This window comes from Staurois parvus, unplaced genomic scaffold, assembly GCF_062004578.1.
Source record: "Staurois parvus isolate SC_StPar_1 unplaced genomic scaffold, SC_StPar_1.0 ptg000668l, whole genome shotgun sequence".
Lineage (NCBI taxonomy): Eukaryota > Metazoa > Chordata > Amphibia > Anura > Ranidae > Staurois > Staurois parvus.
The window spans coordinates 3,790,695-3,808,974 of record NW_028318464.1 but is presented as its reverse complement, the minus strand read 5'-3'; the positions used below and the strand labels follow the sequence as shown (position 1 = coordinate 3,808,974).

At 43.8% G+C, this 18,280-nt stretch overlaps 1 protein-coding gene across 1 annotated transcript in view; it reads right to left on the bottom strand.

The window, feature by feature from the left end:
• The window catches only part of LOC149447845 (uncharacterized), a 58,119-nt gene extending 43,658 nt beyond the window's left edge, over positions 1-14,461 (bottom strand). The window contains exon 1 of the mRNA XM_089651952.1: positions 14,286-14,461. The gene's annotated coding sequence lies outside the window, so the exon portion shown is untranslated. The remainder of the gene's footprint in view (positions 1-14,285) is intronic.
• Between the last annotated feature and the right edge of the window lie 3,819 nt (positions 14,462-18,280).

Sequence of the window (18,280 nt, the reverse complement as noted above, 5' to 3'; positions counted from 1 at the left end):
TGGACGCCGCTTCACAGTGCAGATGGACAATGACCCAAAGCATACTGCAAAAGCAACCAAAGAGTTTAAGGGAAAGAAGTGGAATGTTATGCAATGGCCAAGTCAATCACCTGACCTGAATCCGATTGAGCATGCATTTCACTTGCTGAAGACAAAACTGAAGGGAAAATGCCCCAAGAACAAGCAGGAACTGAAGACAGTTGCAGTAGAGGCCTGGCAGAGCATCATCAGGGATGAAACCCAGCGTCTGGTGATGTCTATGCGTTCCAGACTTCAGGCTGTAATTGACTGCAAAGGATTTACAACCAAGTATTAAAAAGTGAAAGTTTGATTTATGATTATTATTCTGTCCCATTACTTTTGGTCCCTTAACAAGTGGGAGGCATATATGCAAACTGTTGGAATTCCTACACCATTCACCTGATTTGGATGTAAATACCCTCAAATTAAAGCCGACAGTCTGCAGTTAAAGCACATCTTGTTAGTTTCATTTCAAATCCATTGTGGTGGTGTATAGAGCCAAAAATGTTTGAATTGTGTCGATGTCCCAATATTTATGGACCTGACTGTATGTTATGTATGCATGCATATACATGTATCTTAGACATTATTTTATATATATATATATATACACATACATACACACACACATATATATACACATACACACACACACACACACACACACACACACACACACAGTGAGGAACAGAAGTACTTGAACACCCTGCGATTTTGCAAGTTCTCCCACTTAGAAATCATGGAGGGGTCTGAAATTCACATTGTAGGTGCATTCCCACTCTGAGAGACAGAATTAAAAAAAAAAAAAAAAAAAAAAAAAATTCAGGAAATCACATTGTATGATTTTTAAAGAATTTATTTGTCTTGCACTGCTGAACATAAGTATTTGAACACCTAAGAAACAGCAAGAATTCTGGCTCTCAAAGACTTGTTACTGTGCCTTTAAAAAGTCCACCTCTACTCCACTCATTAATCTATCTTAATAGCACCTGTCTGAGCTCTTTAAAGACACCTGTCCACCCCACAGTCAGTCAGACGCCAACTACTACCATGGGCAAGACCAAAGAGCTGTCAAAAGACACCAGAGACAAAATTGTGGACCTCCACCAGGCTGGAAAGGGCTACGGGGCAATTGCCAAGCAGCTTGGTGAAAATAGATCAACTGTTAGCGCAATAGAGCAATTGTTAGAAAATGGAAGAGGCTAAAGACGACTGTCAGTCTCCCTCAGACTGGGGCTCCATGCAAGATCTCACCTCGTGATGTATTACTGATGATAAGAAAGGTGAGGAATCAGCCCAGAACTACAAGGGAGGAGCTGGTCAATGACATGAAGAGAGCTAGGACCACAGTTTCAAAGGTCACTGTCGGTAGAACACTACGCCGTCATGGTTTCAAATCATGCATTGCATGGAAGATTCCCCTGCTCAAGTCATCACATGTCCAGGCCCGTCTGAAGTTTGCCATTGACCATCTGGATGATCCAGAAGAGGCATGGGAGAAAGTCATGTGGTCAGATGAGACCAAATGGGGCCATTTATTGTGAGATTTTGAGCAACAACCTCCTTCCCTCAGTCAGAGCATTGAAGATGGGTCGTGGCTGGGTCTTCCAACATGACAACGACCCGAAGCACACAGCCAGGATAACCAAGGAGTGGCTCCGTAAGAAGCATATCAAGGTTCTGGAGTGGCCTAGCCAGTCTCCAGACCTAAATCCAATAGAACATCTTTGGAAGGAGCTGAAACTCCGTGTTGCTCAGCGACAGCCCCGAAACCTGACAGATCTAGAGGAGATCTGTGTGGAGGAGTGGGCCAAAATCCCTGTTGCAGTGTGTGCAAACCTGGTCAAGAACTACAGGAAACGTTTGACCTCTGTAATTGCAAACAAAGGCTTCTGTACCAAATATTAACACTGATTTTCTCAGGTGTTCACATACTTATGTTCAGCAGTGCAAGACAAATAAATTCTTTAAAAAAAAAAATCATACAATGTGATTTCCTGAATTTGTTTTTTTAATTCTGTCTCTCAGAGTGGGAATGCACCTACAATGTGAATTTCAGACCCCTTCATGATTTCTAAGTGGAAGAACTTGCAAAATCGCAGGGTGTTCAAATACTTCTGTTCCTCACTATATATATATTTATGCTATTTGTAGAGATGTTATGAATATTTGTCACACTTGAGTGCAATAATCTGAAGAAGCGGTTGTTACAGCAATACACGTTATCGCCAACAAATGTATCATGCAAATCATGATTTTTCAATCATTTTATCATATACGTAGTTTGTCTATTCTCTTTGCACAAAACTGTGATGCTAGATTTTACTATTATTTGTGTTTCTTTTTGAGTTTTCATACGCCTATACTGGTAGATCACCCTTGATTTCCCTTTTTTTTTTCTTGTTTATTGGCATTTTCATCCAGCCTATTCCCAATGACTCTCTGTATGCACCTGCCTACAATCCGAATCCCAGTACTCATCATATCCTCTGAGCACTCCAGTGTGTCTTTGACACGTACCTCAGCTCTACCAGCTTTCAGGCTTACTGCACGCCTGCGATTCCCTGTGTGTTCCAACTTGCCATTTGTTACCAGTAACTGTGCACTCCTAGTCTGCATCCTTCTTCGGTGTTCCTCTGTGCACTCCCAGTTGGCTTCCTGTACTGTGCCCCTGTGAACTCCAGCCTCCTTCCAATGATTCTGTGCGACTCTGTGCACACCTAACTGATCCCTGTGCCTCAGTGCATATTTGTGCACACTTGACAGCTTGCACTAGACTACAGTGCCTTGAAAAAGGGTTCATACCCCTTGACATTTTCCACATTTTGCCATGTTACAACCAAAAACTTAAATGTATTTTATTGGGATTTTATGTGATAGAGTGGCAGGAAGTGGAAGAAAAATGATAAATGGTTTTCAAAGTTCTTTACAAATAAATATCTCAAAAGTGTGGCATGCATTTGTATTCAGCCCCTTTACTCTGATACCCCTAACTAAAATCCAGTGGAACCAATTGCCTTCAGAAGTCACCTAATTAGTAAATAGAGTCCACCTGTGTGTAATTTAATCTCAGTATAAATACAGCTGTTCTGTTAAGTCCTCAGAGGTTTGTTAGAGAACATTAGTGAAAAAAACAGCATCTTGAAGACCAAAGAACACACCAGACAGGTCAGGGATAAAGTTGTGGAAAAGTTTAAAGCAGGGTTAGGGTATAAAGAAAAAATCCCAAGCTTTGAACATCTCACAGAGCACTGTTCAATCCATCATCCAAAAATGGAAAGAGTATTGCACAACTGCAAACCTACCAAGACATGGCTGTCCACCTAAACTGACAGGCCAGGCAAGGAGAGCATTAATCAGAGAAGCAGCCAAGAGACCCATGGTAACTCCAGAGCAGCTGCAGAGACCCACAGCTCTGGTGGGAGAATCTGTCCACAGGACAGCTATTAGTCGTGCACTCCACAAATCTGGCTTTTATGGAAGAGTGGCAAGAAGAAAGCCATTGTTGAAAGAAAGCCATAAGAAGTCCCATTTGCAGTTTGTGAGAAGCAATGTGGAGGATACAGCAAACATGTGGAAGAAGGTGCTCTGGTCAGGCGAGACCAAAGTTGAACTTTCGGACCTAAAAGCAAAAACGCTATGTGTGCCAGAAAACGAACACTGCACATCACCCTGAACACACCATCCTCACCGTGAAAGATAGTGGTGGCAGCATCATGTTGTGAAGATGCTTTTTCTTCAGCAGAGATAGGGAAGCTGGTGTCCCTGCATACCCTACTGCCAATGCTACTGCAAACATGGCTGCCCAGTATCCCTCCAGATGTGCATTTGCTTGGCTTGTCAATGCCGGCTGCTGCGGCTCCAATGCTTGCAAGTCATCCCTGGTATGACTACAGACATACATGTGCAGGGCCTGTCGGTATCGACCTCCAGGCTGCTGTGCTTGCATGGCATCCCCGACATTGCACTAGAAGGGCCGTGCCACATGCAAAACTCTCTGGGGCCACATGCGGTCCGCAGGTTGGACACCCTTGGTTTAGGAAACATCTCCATTTGTAGCAGAGGTGACGTCACCAGCGTATACGTACTGCGATCTGAATGGATGCAGTCCATTCATAGTGTTGTGCTGTGATTGTGGCTACTGAATGCATATGTGGAGTGATGTCATTATGGCTCAGCCATCCAAACCGCTGGAGCCCACGAACCCAGAAAGCAGTGACAGCGCACCACTGGAGAGCTTCATTGTAAGGTAAGTCTTTCATATTAACTTGCAGAGGGAAAGTTTTTTTTAATTTACTCAAGACTTTACTACTGCTTTAAGTATTAAAATTAATTGTCCGCACCAACCATTAAAATTTCTGAAAATGCTGCTAGAAGAGCACAGTAAAAGAGAAGACTCCAAAAAAATGGGAGAAATCGTTAATTATAAGTAAAAAAAAACACAGAAAAATGTGTGACAGACTAATTATGGAAAATGTGAATCTGGACTCTAAACAGACGCAACAAGATAATTTGGTCGTCTGATCCTAATAAAACACCACAAATCCCAGAAACAAACATTCTAACAGCTCATATTGGAAGAGATGTGTTTTTCTTGTAATGCTTCTATCGGCACAAAATGCCAGCTTTAACATTCCAGACACATTAAGCGTCTCAAACTTTATTTTCTGGCACATATGCGCCTGCAGGCCCGTTTTGAGAAGTTGATGTGTTCATAAGAGAAGCAACCGATTAGCAAATGATACGTACCCATATTCTACTAAAGTGCATCACATGTCTGAACTCCTGACACTGGATCTCGTGCTGCAGCCATATTTCCCCCAGGCTCCTGGTGAAATCATCACAGACTAACTCCATGACTAATTAGACCATCAGAAAAAACTTGTGACCAGCAAAACAAAAAAGTCTAAATCAAACACAGAACTAAAGAGATACTTTTGTCTATTCCTAAACTCTATTATTGGAAGAAAATTACATTTCTTAACAAAAGGAAGTATCCATCTTTAAATGGTCACGTGTGGCCTGATAAAAACAAGGGACGCACCCAATTCTAGCAGTTCCAAAAGTTCAGACTTTTGATCAAAAAGGAGTTATCCAATTGCCTATGGGAATCAAGGAGAGTTTTTTTTTCCCCCTCACCTGCAAACTGGATCACATTTTGAGCGGATTTTGCCTTGCTCTGCATTGGGAGTTTAGGAGTTATCAAGACAATGGGGGTTATTTACTAAACCTGAAGATTGCAAAATCTGGTGCAACTCTGTAAAGAAACCAATCAGCTTCCAGATTTTCATTGCCAAAGCTTAACTGAACAAGCTAAAGTTAGAAGCTGATTGGCAAACATGCACATCTGCACCAGTTTTAGTAAATCTCCCCCAATATTTTTTCATTCGTTTTTAGTTTGGATGGTTGGGGAGGAGTGAGAATGTAGTCTTCATTAGTGCCTTTATGCACATTGGAGCATGGGGGTGGATTTCCCACAACTTCCTGTCCTTATACCCACTAACTTGACAGAATGTAAGCCAAAAGTGGGACAAGGTAATAAAACGTTCACAAATTGTTTAGACAATTTATGGTTGGCATGGTATACTGGCTACCTGGTCTCATTTCCACCCCCTGAGATGTTATAGTCAGATTTCAGTGTTGTGTTGACCACAGGTATGAGCTACTGACGTTCCATCTTGCCTTTGCTATCATGCCACTTTTCAATACTATAGTGTGTTTATTATTCCATTTTATGAAAACAGACTGAAAAGCTCCTTTCCAGAACAGTTTCACACACTGAGGAGCTCTTGAGGTAGGCTGAGGGATTTACTACATAGTGAATTCTAAATCCATCATGTCTAGTCATGCCCTCTATGTTCACTCCACAGGTGCTGATCACAGGTTCTGCAACTAACTGCAGTTAATATGAGCAACAACTCACAAAACTTGGAACCACCACAGCTCCTATTAGTTAGCACTGTACAGCTGACAAGAATTGTCATGGTTCTCTGTGACCTGTGTAGTCAGGTCAACTGCAGGAAATTATTAAACCATCACTGATGGCAGACAGAGGCAATTCACAATCTTTAAGGATCCCTGTAGAGAATCACGATTCAACCATTCCACAGAAATGAAGCAAACTGTCAAAAAAAAAAAAAAAAGTATAAATCACACCACACAAACTCAATGGAAAATATGAGATTATATTCCCTTTGAAGAGCTGAACAATCCAGTCTTCAGTGCCCATGGCAGCTGCTGACCTCCTTACTCAGTGTCTGCCACCAACTGTGATAAGCTTTCACAGCTCTTCCCATTACTGTGCCCATCTGTCAGTGCTTCAAGCTTCTTTGGGCAGGGAACACGCTTTTACTAGAGATTCCCACACTGAAATATACAATTACACCTCACCCTAAATAAGATAAACAGCAATAATCTGTACTTTTCCGAAGTATAGGATGTCTTCACAAAGAAACTTGAGCACAACCAGAATCACAGAAGATTCTTCAGAAAATAAAGGAGCCCTTGCTGGAACTCTGTTAATCTCTGATGGGGATTAGTCGACCTTCCCTTCTAATCAGAATGCCTCACAACAGTTTATCAACCGGTTTGCTGCTACAAGCTTAAATGTGTGACAGTACAAAAATATCAACTAAAATGAAGGGTCTCCTTTGAAAACTGATGGCTAAGCAGGTCATAGATGTTATGGTAAATGAAGAAAAGGACAATTTAGTTGAACTAGATTGAATTCTTCACTATGCATGGATTACATTGCTTACATCCATTGAAGGACTCTTTCACATGGAGTGGGGTCTACTCTGATCCAATCTGCAGGATTTCTGTGAACCGATTCTTTGCTGAATCGGAGCTGAAGTAGGATGGATGGCAGTTTTTTTTTTACATCCATGCCCCTTCAGTTTGTGTCCGGCAGACATGAATCGATCTAGGATAGCTGGGCGGATGGGCGGCCAGATGTAAGTGAACTTGCTTAGAGCCTAAGCCAGGTGATCCAGACTCTGGGGTGGATCCCCACTTTAAAGTCGGGATCTTTCCCTAGCCTGGACCGGCTGAGTGACATAAACCAACAGCATGCTTCAACGCTGTCGGCTGAAAACGGGTCACAGGAGTGCAGAACGAACTGCACTTCTGTGATCCACAGGAGAAGTACAGCCAAAAGAGCTTTGGCTTTACTTCTCCTTTAAAATGGCCAAACCACCATAAAGGCATTCCAATAACTTTGATCTGGATTCCGATTTATCAAATTAGTAAACTACTGTGTGCATTCTCATTAACTCCAGAGGGTGGTATGACATGCAAGCTCCATCTGACCAAACACACTGGAGAGTTTTTAGAATGCTTCATCAAGTTTATTTCAGTAGAGAGGATAGAGCAAAAGATCAACGTTTTGTAACAACAGCAGTGCTTGGGAAAGTTTTTCTGACTTGACCACTGTTGGGCAGTTTAGGAGTTATAGGTCATTGGGCTGGATCAGAGGCCACCCATAAATCTGAAATTGTAGTCCAACGTAGCCAAAAACAGCCAGATTAAAAAAACAACTGTCATTTCATGACTACAAGCACTGTCTTTGACTGGGGGTGGATTCCCAATACCGGCACATTTCTTACCCAGATACATCTAGCCTAGGGGTTCCTAACCTGGGGTCTATGGGCCCCTAACAATTTATCATTGGAGTAAACTTGTATTTGGACCTGAATACTTTAGTGTGGTGGAGAGGAACAGCTGCATACTGATGATATTACAATATCCGTTGGTTTATTGCACAGAAAACCAGAGATAGAAGTGCTCTCTGGACAGGAACAAACAGGTTTCATCCAATAAGGCTTGGTCATAGAGATGTCTACAACCAAGAGCTGTTTGGTGAAATGTATTAGAGAAGGTGGTCTTTGGAATGGTATTATTGCTGTGGTTGTCTGTGAAAAACTGGAAAATACGGTGAGGTCATCACTTCAGTTCATTCATTCATTTCTTTAGCACTGACACCCAGCGTTCAGGAGACAGCAGGAGAACTGGCTGCTAGTGTTCTCGTTCTTCATTTTGGTGTGGTGATTCTATTCTAAATTACTCATCCCTATATGAAATCCAATGGCTCTCTTGGGGGTGTAGAGCTGGGAATCCCAGCATGTGCAGTCAACTTCTGGGCCATGTAGCCACCCATGTGCGGTCTAACCACCACACATGCACACTGTACCCTTACGTGCACTGCATTCCTTCATCTTCTTATCACAACCCAAGGATGAATTATTATGACAAATGATTTATACTGCAATAATTTCTTATAGTGCTGCACAAAATAAAACAGGTTCTTACTAAATGACCCTTTATGTGAGTACATGCAACAGTTGTGTTGACATCCAAGGAGGCTACTGTCTTTGGGATTTTGTTAAGTCACTGTACAGTATTTCAGTACAAAATAAGAGGCAACTTAACACTGTTGCAGTACATTGTGGTAAACCAGCCCATTCATTTTAAACAAGCTGCCAGCACCCCACAATGCAGATTTTAATAAGACATGCAGCTTTTATTCGGCAACAGGCACTACAACAGATGTTCACATGTCTGCATTGTGCTGCACTACCTTGCTGAATTGCTGTCCTATTCAAAATGCACAACACACTACTGTGTTTGGGGGTAGAATGAACCAGAGAAGGGTGACAACAAAAAAAAAAAAAAAAGAAGGAGTATAGATCTATGTTTGTGCCAAGCATGTTTGAAACCACATACTGTTGACTGACTCACTACCTCTACTGTAAGTCTCTTCCAAGCATCAACTACTCGTTCGGTAAAAAAAAAATACTACCCAAGATTGTTTGGAACTTTCCTCCTTCTAGATCTTGGTTTGGAACTTTCCTCCTCTTAGGTCATGTCCCTGTGTTCTTGATTTTGGCTCCATATTGAAAATATTGCCCTCGTGATCCTTATTCACCAGCTTCATGTATTTAACCCCTTCACGCCTAAGGGTAAAACAAATCTTAACCCCTAAGCACAATTTTGCAAGGTTGACATGTGTTAGTAAAACCGTACATATCATCACAACTACTTTGTACATCCAGGTGAATTATAACTTGTTTTTTTCAGTACAAATTGGGCTTTCATTTGGAGGTAAATGGTAATCATTTTTTTAAATTTAACTGTGTGATTCTTGTTACTACCAAAGAACAACCCAAAATAAAAATTTTCCAGCTCTTAACGATCACAGCAATACCATATATGTGTATGTTATTTGATGTTTGTACCCACAGTACAGCCCAGAAACAATAGTACAAATTTTGTTTATTTACCTAAAACACACTGACACAGATACCAATTAAGGGAATAAAAATCCTGACCTTTGACCCTAACACTAACCCTGGCACTGAACTAGATCAAACCTTGATCAAAGTATTTTTTTAATATTTATCTATTCTTTTTTTTAACAAAGTTGTTTTTTTTTTTTCTTTACAATGTACCTCTCTCCTTCATTCAGAGAGAAAACAATAACAAGGGTGGCGGGCTTCACAGTGACTGATCACGGTGATAGCCAATAGAGGCTATCACAGCAATCATGTGACCCAGAATCCGAAGTCTTGGGCCCTGATCATTAAAACGGGACCCAGGGCTCTCAGCGACACCCCAGTCTTTGTGCTGGGAGCGCGCTCGCAGAACAACAGGTACGCAAATATGCGGCCCCACAAAAAAAAGCCCAGTTCTGTGAAGCGACATATTTGTGTTACGTCGGCATGAAGGGGTCAAAGGCCTCAGTCATGCCCTTACCCTTCTTTCCTCCAGACTGTACATATTAAAGAACACGCAAACCCAACACTTCCTATCCCTGTGTGTCTGCTGTACCATTTACTTGTATGAAAAAGCTTCCTTTGTGTGAAATCTCTTGTGTTCCTGCCAGTCCCTTTGCTTTCCTATTAAAACACACTAAGCAGAACACACCATGGTCAGTTCTCTAGCTGTGCTGCTCTTCCCGAATGAACAGACTTGTCCAGACAGCCCCTTTCTCCACACAGCCATTTACTGGGAAGCTCAGTATACTGTGGTTTCTCATCCCTCACCTCTCTGTGCTGCCAAGAGCAGAAGCTATGTGACTTGACTTTTTTTTTACAGAATGGGGGGGGGGGGTATTTATAATGTTTTTTGTATCTATACACAAATGCTTTACCTTGGATTTCCATTTTAAACTGAATGGGTTGTCTTGCAAGGGTTTACCTATACTTTAAGTTCCTGAAGTCTCTCCTGATACGTTTTATCTCTCAGACCTTTAGACTCCATACACAGTGGGGTTTTTCAAATCATGGGCGGAATTGCCACGATCTGAAAACACGTTGTAAAAGTGTGAAAACGCGCAATTGCGCTTTCAGGTGCCATTCATTTCAATGGCACCTGAAAACGCAGGGCGTTCCGCCACGATCTGAAAAAGCCTAGTATGAATGCAGCCTCAACTATTTTTGTGATTGTTACCATAAAGCACAGATTTGAAAAGAGCCCCAATGAACAAAATAATGCAGAGCCACATCACGTCATAAATTGCTCATGCGGGAAGGTCCCAGGAACCACATGACTTCTTTGAAGAAGAGAGGCTTGTAATTCAGCATTGTTTTGTCACAGTAAATAAAAGTAACACAAATAAACATAAAACTGCTGTAATGTACCTAGCTGGCCCTAGCCTAGTACCTGCAAATCCACAGCAACTAGAACACATAGGCCCAGCATGACACAAAACTATAGGTAGACTACATGTAGGATCAGTAATTCTGACACAATCTGCACATAGGGAGTTGCAGTTTGTCCCATTCTCCATTCACACTACTATAGCATGTGATGTGTGTTATCACGCTTCGTACATAGGGCAGCCCATTAATTGGTTGCCTTATGTGTGACAAACATGGCAAAATAGCTCAAGTAACTTTTTAAGCTTTGCATGTTTTAACTACATTTGTTGTGTGCAAAACTACACAAGTGTGAATGAAGGCCAAGGCTACAAATCACACTTAAGGGTTGTGTATACAAGGGATTTTAAAACTTTTTTTGGGCACATTTTAGGATTTGTAGTACAGGAACTTCTTTGTGGGCAGAACTGCATGTTTTTGGCCCCATAGACTTCTATTACAGGAGCTCCTGAAAACAGCATATAAAACACACATTTTATTTCAGGTGCTCCCACTGAAATCTATGGGGCCAAAAAAGCCCAAATCTGCTGTCTTTACTTTTCAGCGCAATAAGATTTTGAGTGCCCAGGTGTGAACCAGCACCACTGAAAACAATGGCATTTTTAATGTGCGTTTTGTAGCTTTGAACAGGTGTGAATGGGGACCCAAATATTGCTGCAAACATGCCGTTTACGTACAACGGCTGTCATATTGTGCACGCTGGATCTGACCAACACACACACACACCGATAGAGAACCGACCTCACAGGAAGCAGGCACAGCACAGAAAGCCCTGGCATCAGCATTTTCAGATGTGTGACAGGCATAACAACTGACCATAAAGGCTTTCCTGGTCTCCCACAGAGGGCTCAGCCAGGCGTGTCTGCTCAATCCACTCCATACCAACAAACATGGGGCTTCCTAACGGATCCATCTGGCTGAGAATACAAAGACTGGCCGATGATCATCCAATCAGCATAGAGATGTAGAATCATAATGCACTACAATTCTGCATACAGATTTATTGATAACCCCCGTCAGGGGTGGAAGCAGTAAAGATCAGCATGATCTGAGCAGACAATGTCACACAAGCATGTATATTATGTACTACACAAAAGTCCTGTCTATCCAGGGGAAGCAGCAACCTGCCAGAATAAATCACACCTCCCCCATCACAGATCCGAATGTGCCTACAGACACCACAATCACCGATAGATCTGATGGAAATCAGCCAGGTAAGGGGATGAGCAAGGTCACTGTGCAATGCAAGGCTGGCCATACACTTTACAATCTGACCACATCATCAGCTTTAAGCTCAACACACACATTGCAATCTGATTGTACAATCTCTGTTAGATCCACCACCAAGTATGCAGCACAAGGGCCTGCCTGATTGGATAGATGAGGTAGATCCTTATATTACATAGTTTTGGCAAATCTGTAGTTGATTGTACAGAGATTGTATGGTGACCCTTGGATCTATCAAATCCATGTGATAAGAGGACCTACTAAACCTATTTAATTCATCCATATCCAATCAGGCAGGCCCTTTCACTACATAGTAATTGTTAGATCTGGAGAATGCAACGTGCGGTGTGTTTAAAACCGAGAGTACACTATACAATCCCATTGTACAATCTGTACGATGTAAGAGGAGGACACAACTAAACAATCCCATCAATTTGTATTGAATTAGGCAGACCCCTGCACTGAACGGCCAATGTAGTGATGCCCTAGTGGCTTACTTACACTTGTAGACATGTTTGACGCTCCTCTGAAAAGCAGTCCACAGTGGATCACCTCTTAAAGGTATCTGACAGGTGGCTGGGAGGTGACATATCACCTATAGGATGCCCGTTTAACCCTTAAAACCCCAACTCACATGTTGCCATGTGGCCCCATTCACTGGAATAGGCTGTGTTTGGTAGCGGTACTGCCCACCGAACAAGACCTGTGGTGTCATTTTTGTTGCATCGCGGCAATGTGTGCCAACACGGCTGGAGGCCATGTAAACTTGTAGCCGGGCAGCTGGTAAAACCTCCTGATTTTTCTGTTGCCTTTTTAAACAAGATGTAAAAGAGATTGCACAATCAGACTGCACAGCGGCATTAAACCCAAAACTAAAAATGGAATACATTGCAGCTCAAGCTTTAGAGGTGGTGGCTGCATTCATTTTCCTTTTTTAGGCTTATTTCACCTGTCGATCTGACTAGTAACACCTCCTGCATTAGAGTGCCCTCAGTCTGGATGAAGGAGCAACAGCAACGCCTTTGGACAGTGGCATTGTCAGTCTGGGGGAGGGGAGTATTAGATGGACTAGCAGATTTAAATACACTAACAAATTGTAGACAAATTCCAGTTAATACTTTATAAGCAATTACAGCAAGCAGTTTTTTTTCCTTTTGGGATAAAGTTTTTCCATAAATAAAAGCTGATCATTGGAAGCACCCCTGCCAGTAGCAAGTGGATGATCTCAACCCTCTAACTGCTACATCTGCAGGACAGCTTGTTCTTTTGAAAACAACAGACTTACTGGCTGGATCACCAGATAAAAATAGAAGAAAGAAAGCTTAAAGTGGTTCTAAAGGCTCAAGGTTTTTTTTTAGCTTCATGCATTCTATGCATGAAGATAAAAAAACCTTCTGTGTGCAGCAGCCCATCAGCCCCCACCCGAGCCCCATCCAATCCAGTGAGTCTCTGTCTGGGGACTCTTCCTTCTCACTGGCTGACACAGAAGTGGGAGCCCATTGGCTCCCGCTGCTGTCAATCGCAGCCAGTGAGCCAATGAGGAGAGAGCAGGGGGAGTCTTATGGATGCATAGAGCAGCAGCATGGAGACGAGCACACAGTGGTGACCCCAGGGAGAGCAGATTTCCCTGGGGGCACTGCTTGAGAGTGAGGAGCCAGGAGCACTGTCAGGCACCCAAAAAGAAGAAGAAGAACAAGGCTGCTCTGTGCAAAATCACTGCACAGAGCAGGTAAGTATAGACATGTTTGTTATTAAAAACAAAAACAAAGCTTTAGCGTCACTTTACAAATAAACTAACGCAGCCATCACATCTATGAACTGGTAAGCTGCAATAAAATAAAACTTTTGCTTTTGGGTTGAATACTGCAGAATCTTAGTGGGCCTTAACTCAGAGAGGCTGCATATACGCGTACCAGAATGTAAACAGAGCTGTGTGCAGTGTTTGCCCTGCGTGCTCCCGGAAGCTAAAGGAAAGCTCACAATTTCTACGTACAATTGGAAACTTTCTGATCATGTGACTGCTGCAACAGCCAATCACAGCAGTCACATGATCACAAACCCCACCTCCTGGCATCAGAAACCTCTTAAGGGGCAGGGAGGCGGCAGCATTAAGGTATGGTGATGACTGGCCTACATATAAAATGCCAATTGCCTAGCCTGCATACATGGTGCAGCAGTCACACCTCATTAGTTATTTACTCTGGGGCAGCAACTCACAAGGGGCTAGAGTCCAGGCAAACAGGAAAGCAGCATGCTCCCAGTGAAGGCAGACTACAGTGACTGTCCCTCCCCTCAGGTGTGGGAGGTCTGGGGCACGCTGATCCTTGTAGTTCTTCACAGAGAGAGGCCAAGGCGGTCTCTGGCTTCACCTTGTGTTCTCACCTGTCTGCAGACTCTCCTGTAGATGACTCAGTGGGTACCAATGCCGGTCCAGGCTCAGTCAGTGTGAGACAGTGCAGCCAGTCATCCCTCACACTGTGTGCACTCAGCCAGGCTCATAGCACCGCTCCTCATTGCACCATCTCCCCGGGACAGTCTCACTGCCTCCTGCCAGCTTCGTATTGTTGTTCCAAAAAGAATCCAAACAGGAAACGGAAAAGAGGATTATACCGCTGCCCAATCACAGCCACGTATCCCCTGAGCAGCGGACCGGCCAGCCAATCAGTGAACGCAGTTTCTGTCCGCTCAAGCATCCCGCTGGGTCTGTGATAGAAAGCAGCGCGGAGAGCGTTCTCAAATCTGCTAGCCTCAGGGAGGAATGCATCGCAAGTGGAACGAGCCAATTGGAAGAAAGGGATGAGGGACGTCACAATAGGAGGGGCGCGGCTTGGGCGGGTCTTTAGGACAGGGAGCTGAAGAATGAATTAATGTAATACAACCTGGGCGGGGCTTTCGGTGTTTTGGTGAGGCTGAAGGGGGAGGAGCGGTGGTGACACATGTCACTGCGGCTGACCCCGCCTCATGTGTCCTCAGGACAGTGCACTGTTAAAGGAGCACTCCATCAATTGGGATCGTCGTGTGCCGCAAATACACGTGTAGTGAGAGTGCCCAGTACATTTCTTCTCTTCCAATTGACCCAACTTTATTTATACTGCTGTGACTTTAAACCCCGAAAACAAATTCCATCTTGTTTGTTGCAGAAGCAGACAGCCCTTCTGGAAGAATATATTTGTATTCTCCGATCTTCCTTTAGAGTATGTGCACACAGTACTTATTGGTGAACTCCAGATTCCTGGCAGAACATTTCTGAATAACAACATGAGGATGGGCAGAATAATAATGTGTGTATTCAGGGGCTATGTACACACATGCCTAAAAATTCTGACTTTTCTTGAACTATATATGTGTATTTGCACATATATGCATGAAAAATAATGTCCAGCAATGCAGATTTATATATATACAGTTAGGTCCATATATATTTGTACACAGGCACAATTTTAGTTTTTTTCAGGTATTTACCAAAACATATTCAAGCTATAGTTCTATAATGGATATGGGCTGAATGTGCACACTCAGGTTTAATTTGAGGGCATGTACATCCAAATTGGAGGAAGGGTTTGGGAATTACAGCTCTTAAGAGTAGCCATCCCTCCTTTTTCAAGGGACCAAAAGTTATTGAACAAATTAATATAATCATAAATAAAACATTGATTTGTAATATTTTGCTGAGAATCCTTTACTGGCAATGACAGCCTTAAGTCTGGAACCCATGGACATTACCAAAGACTGAGTTTCCTCCTTCCTGATGCTTTGCCAGGCTCTAACTGCAGCTGTCTTCAGTTGTTCTGCTCTGCTTCCGTGCAATGTGCCCTGTGCCCTGTTCCCTCGCAATGAGCCCTGCTCTCACATAATGTGCCCTGTTCTCATGTAATGTGCCCTGCCCTCATGTAATGTTCCCTGCCCTCATGTAATGTGCCCTATTCCCACATAATGTGCCCTGCTCTCATGTAATGTGCCCTGCCCTCATGTAATATGCCCTGCCCTCATGTAATGTGCCCTGCCCTCATGTAATGTGCCCTGCCCTCATGTAATATGCCCTGCCCTCATGTAATGTGCCCTGCCCTCATGTAATGTGCCCTGTTCCCACGTAATGTGCCCTGCTCTCATGTAATATGCCCTGCCCTCATGTAATGTGCCCTGCTCCCATGTAATATGCCCTGCCCTCATGTAATGCGTCCAGTTCACACATAATGTGTCCTGCTCTCATGTGATGTGCCCTGCTCCCATGTAATGTGCCCTGCTCTCATGTAATATGCCCTGCTCTCATGTAATATGCCCTGCCCTCATGTAATGTGCCCTGCCCTCATGTAATGTGCCCTGTTCCCACATAATGTGCCCTGCTCTCATGTAATATGCCCTGCCCTCATGTAATGTGCCCTGCTCTCATGTAATATGCCCTGCCCTCATGTAATGTGCCCTGCTCTCATGTAATGTGCCCTGCCCTCATGTAATATGCCCTGCCCTCATGTAATGTGCCCTGCCCTCATGTAATGTGCCCTGTTCCCACATAATGTGCCCTGCTCTCATGTAATATGCCCTGCCCTCATGTAATGTGCCCTGCTCCCATGTAATATGCCCTGCCCTCATGTAATGCGTCCAGTTCACACATAATGTGTCCTGCTCTCATGTGATGTGCCCTGCTCCCATGTAATGTGCCCTGCTCTCATGTAATATGCCCTGCTCTCATGTAATATGCCCTGCCCTCATGTAATGTGCCCTGTTCCCACATAATGTGCCCTGCTCTCATGTAATATGCCCTGCCCTCATGTAATGTGCCCTGCTCTCATGTAATATGCCCTGCCCTCATGTAATGTGCCCTGCTCTCATGTAATGTGCCCTGCCCTCATGTAATATGCCCTGCCCTCATGTAATGTGCCCTGCCCTCATGTAATGTGCCCTGTTCCCACATAATGTGCCCTGCTCTCATGTAATATGCCCTGCCCTCATGTAATGTGCCCTGCTCCCATGTAATATGCCCTGCCCTCATGTAATGCGTCCAGTTCACACATAATGTGTCCTGCTCTCATGTGATGTGCCCTGCTCCCATGTAATGTGCCCTGCTCTCATGTAATATGCCCTGCTCTCATGTAATATGCCCTGCCCTCATGTAATGTGCCCTGCTCTCATGTAATATGCCCTGCCCTCATGTAATGTGTCCAGTTCACACATAATGTGTCCTGCTCTCATGTGATGTGCCCTGCTCCCATGTAATGTGCCCTGCTCCCATGTAATGTGCCATGCTCTCATGTAATATGCCCTACTTTCATGTATTGTGTCCTGCTCTCATGTAATGTGCCCTGCTCTTATGTAATGTGCCCTGCTCTAATGTAATGTGCCCTGCTCTCATGTAATGTGTCCAGTTCCCACATAATGTGTCCTGCTTTCATGTGATGTGCCCTGCTCCCATGTAATGTGCCCTGCTCCCATGTAATGTGCCCTGCTCTTATGTAATATGCCCTGCTCTTATGTAATATGCCCTGCCCTCATGTAATGTGCCCTACTCTCATGTATTGTGCCCTGCTCTCATGTAATGTGCCCTACTCTCATGTAATGTGCCCTGCCTGCATGTAATGTGCCCTACTCTCATGTAATGTGCCCTGCCCTCATATAATGTGCCCTGTTCTCTTGCAATGTGCCCTGCCCTCATGCAATGTGCCCTGCTTTTATATAATGTGCCCTGCCCTCATGCAATGTGCCCTGCTCTCATGCAATGTGCCCTGCTCTCATGCAATGTGCCCTGCTCTCATGTATTGTGCCCTGCTCCCACATAATGTGCCCTGCCTTAATGCAATGTGCCCTACTCTTGTGTAATGTGCCCTGCCCTCATGTAATATGCCCTGCTCTCCTGTATTGTGCCCTGCTCCCACTTAATGTGCCCTACTCTCATGTAATGTGCCCTGCCCTCATGTAATGTGCTCTGCTCTCACGTAACATGCCGTGCCCTTAAGTAATGTGTCCTGCTCTCATGTAATGTGCCCCGTTCCCACACAATATAATTTTAATATTTATTCTTTTATTTAATGCTATTTCTAAAAATAATTGTCATTATCAACAACTCGCTGGTCATACCAATGCTCCATGAGCTGTAGAAGTGAACATTATTTCAGGGGTTTCGAAATCTCAAACTTTTTGGCAGGGGTTCCTCGAAGGTAAAACAGTCTAGTAGACCAGATGACTGTCAGATGTAAATGGACAGGTGGTTATATCTGAGCACCCATAGAGGAAAGTGAGCTGTGTCTGTGTCGGCTCTGCATAGGCGGAGCAGACACAGACATGTTATCCGCCTGCTCAGTGGGGATTAGAAGACAGATCCCCCTGCTGAGCAGGAGGATCTGCTGGTGGAGTCTACCCATGTGAAAGGGGCCTAAAAGAAA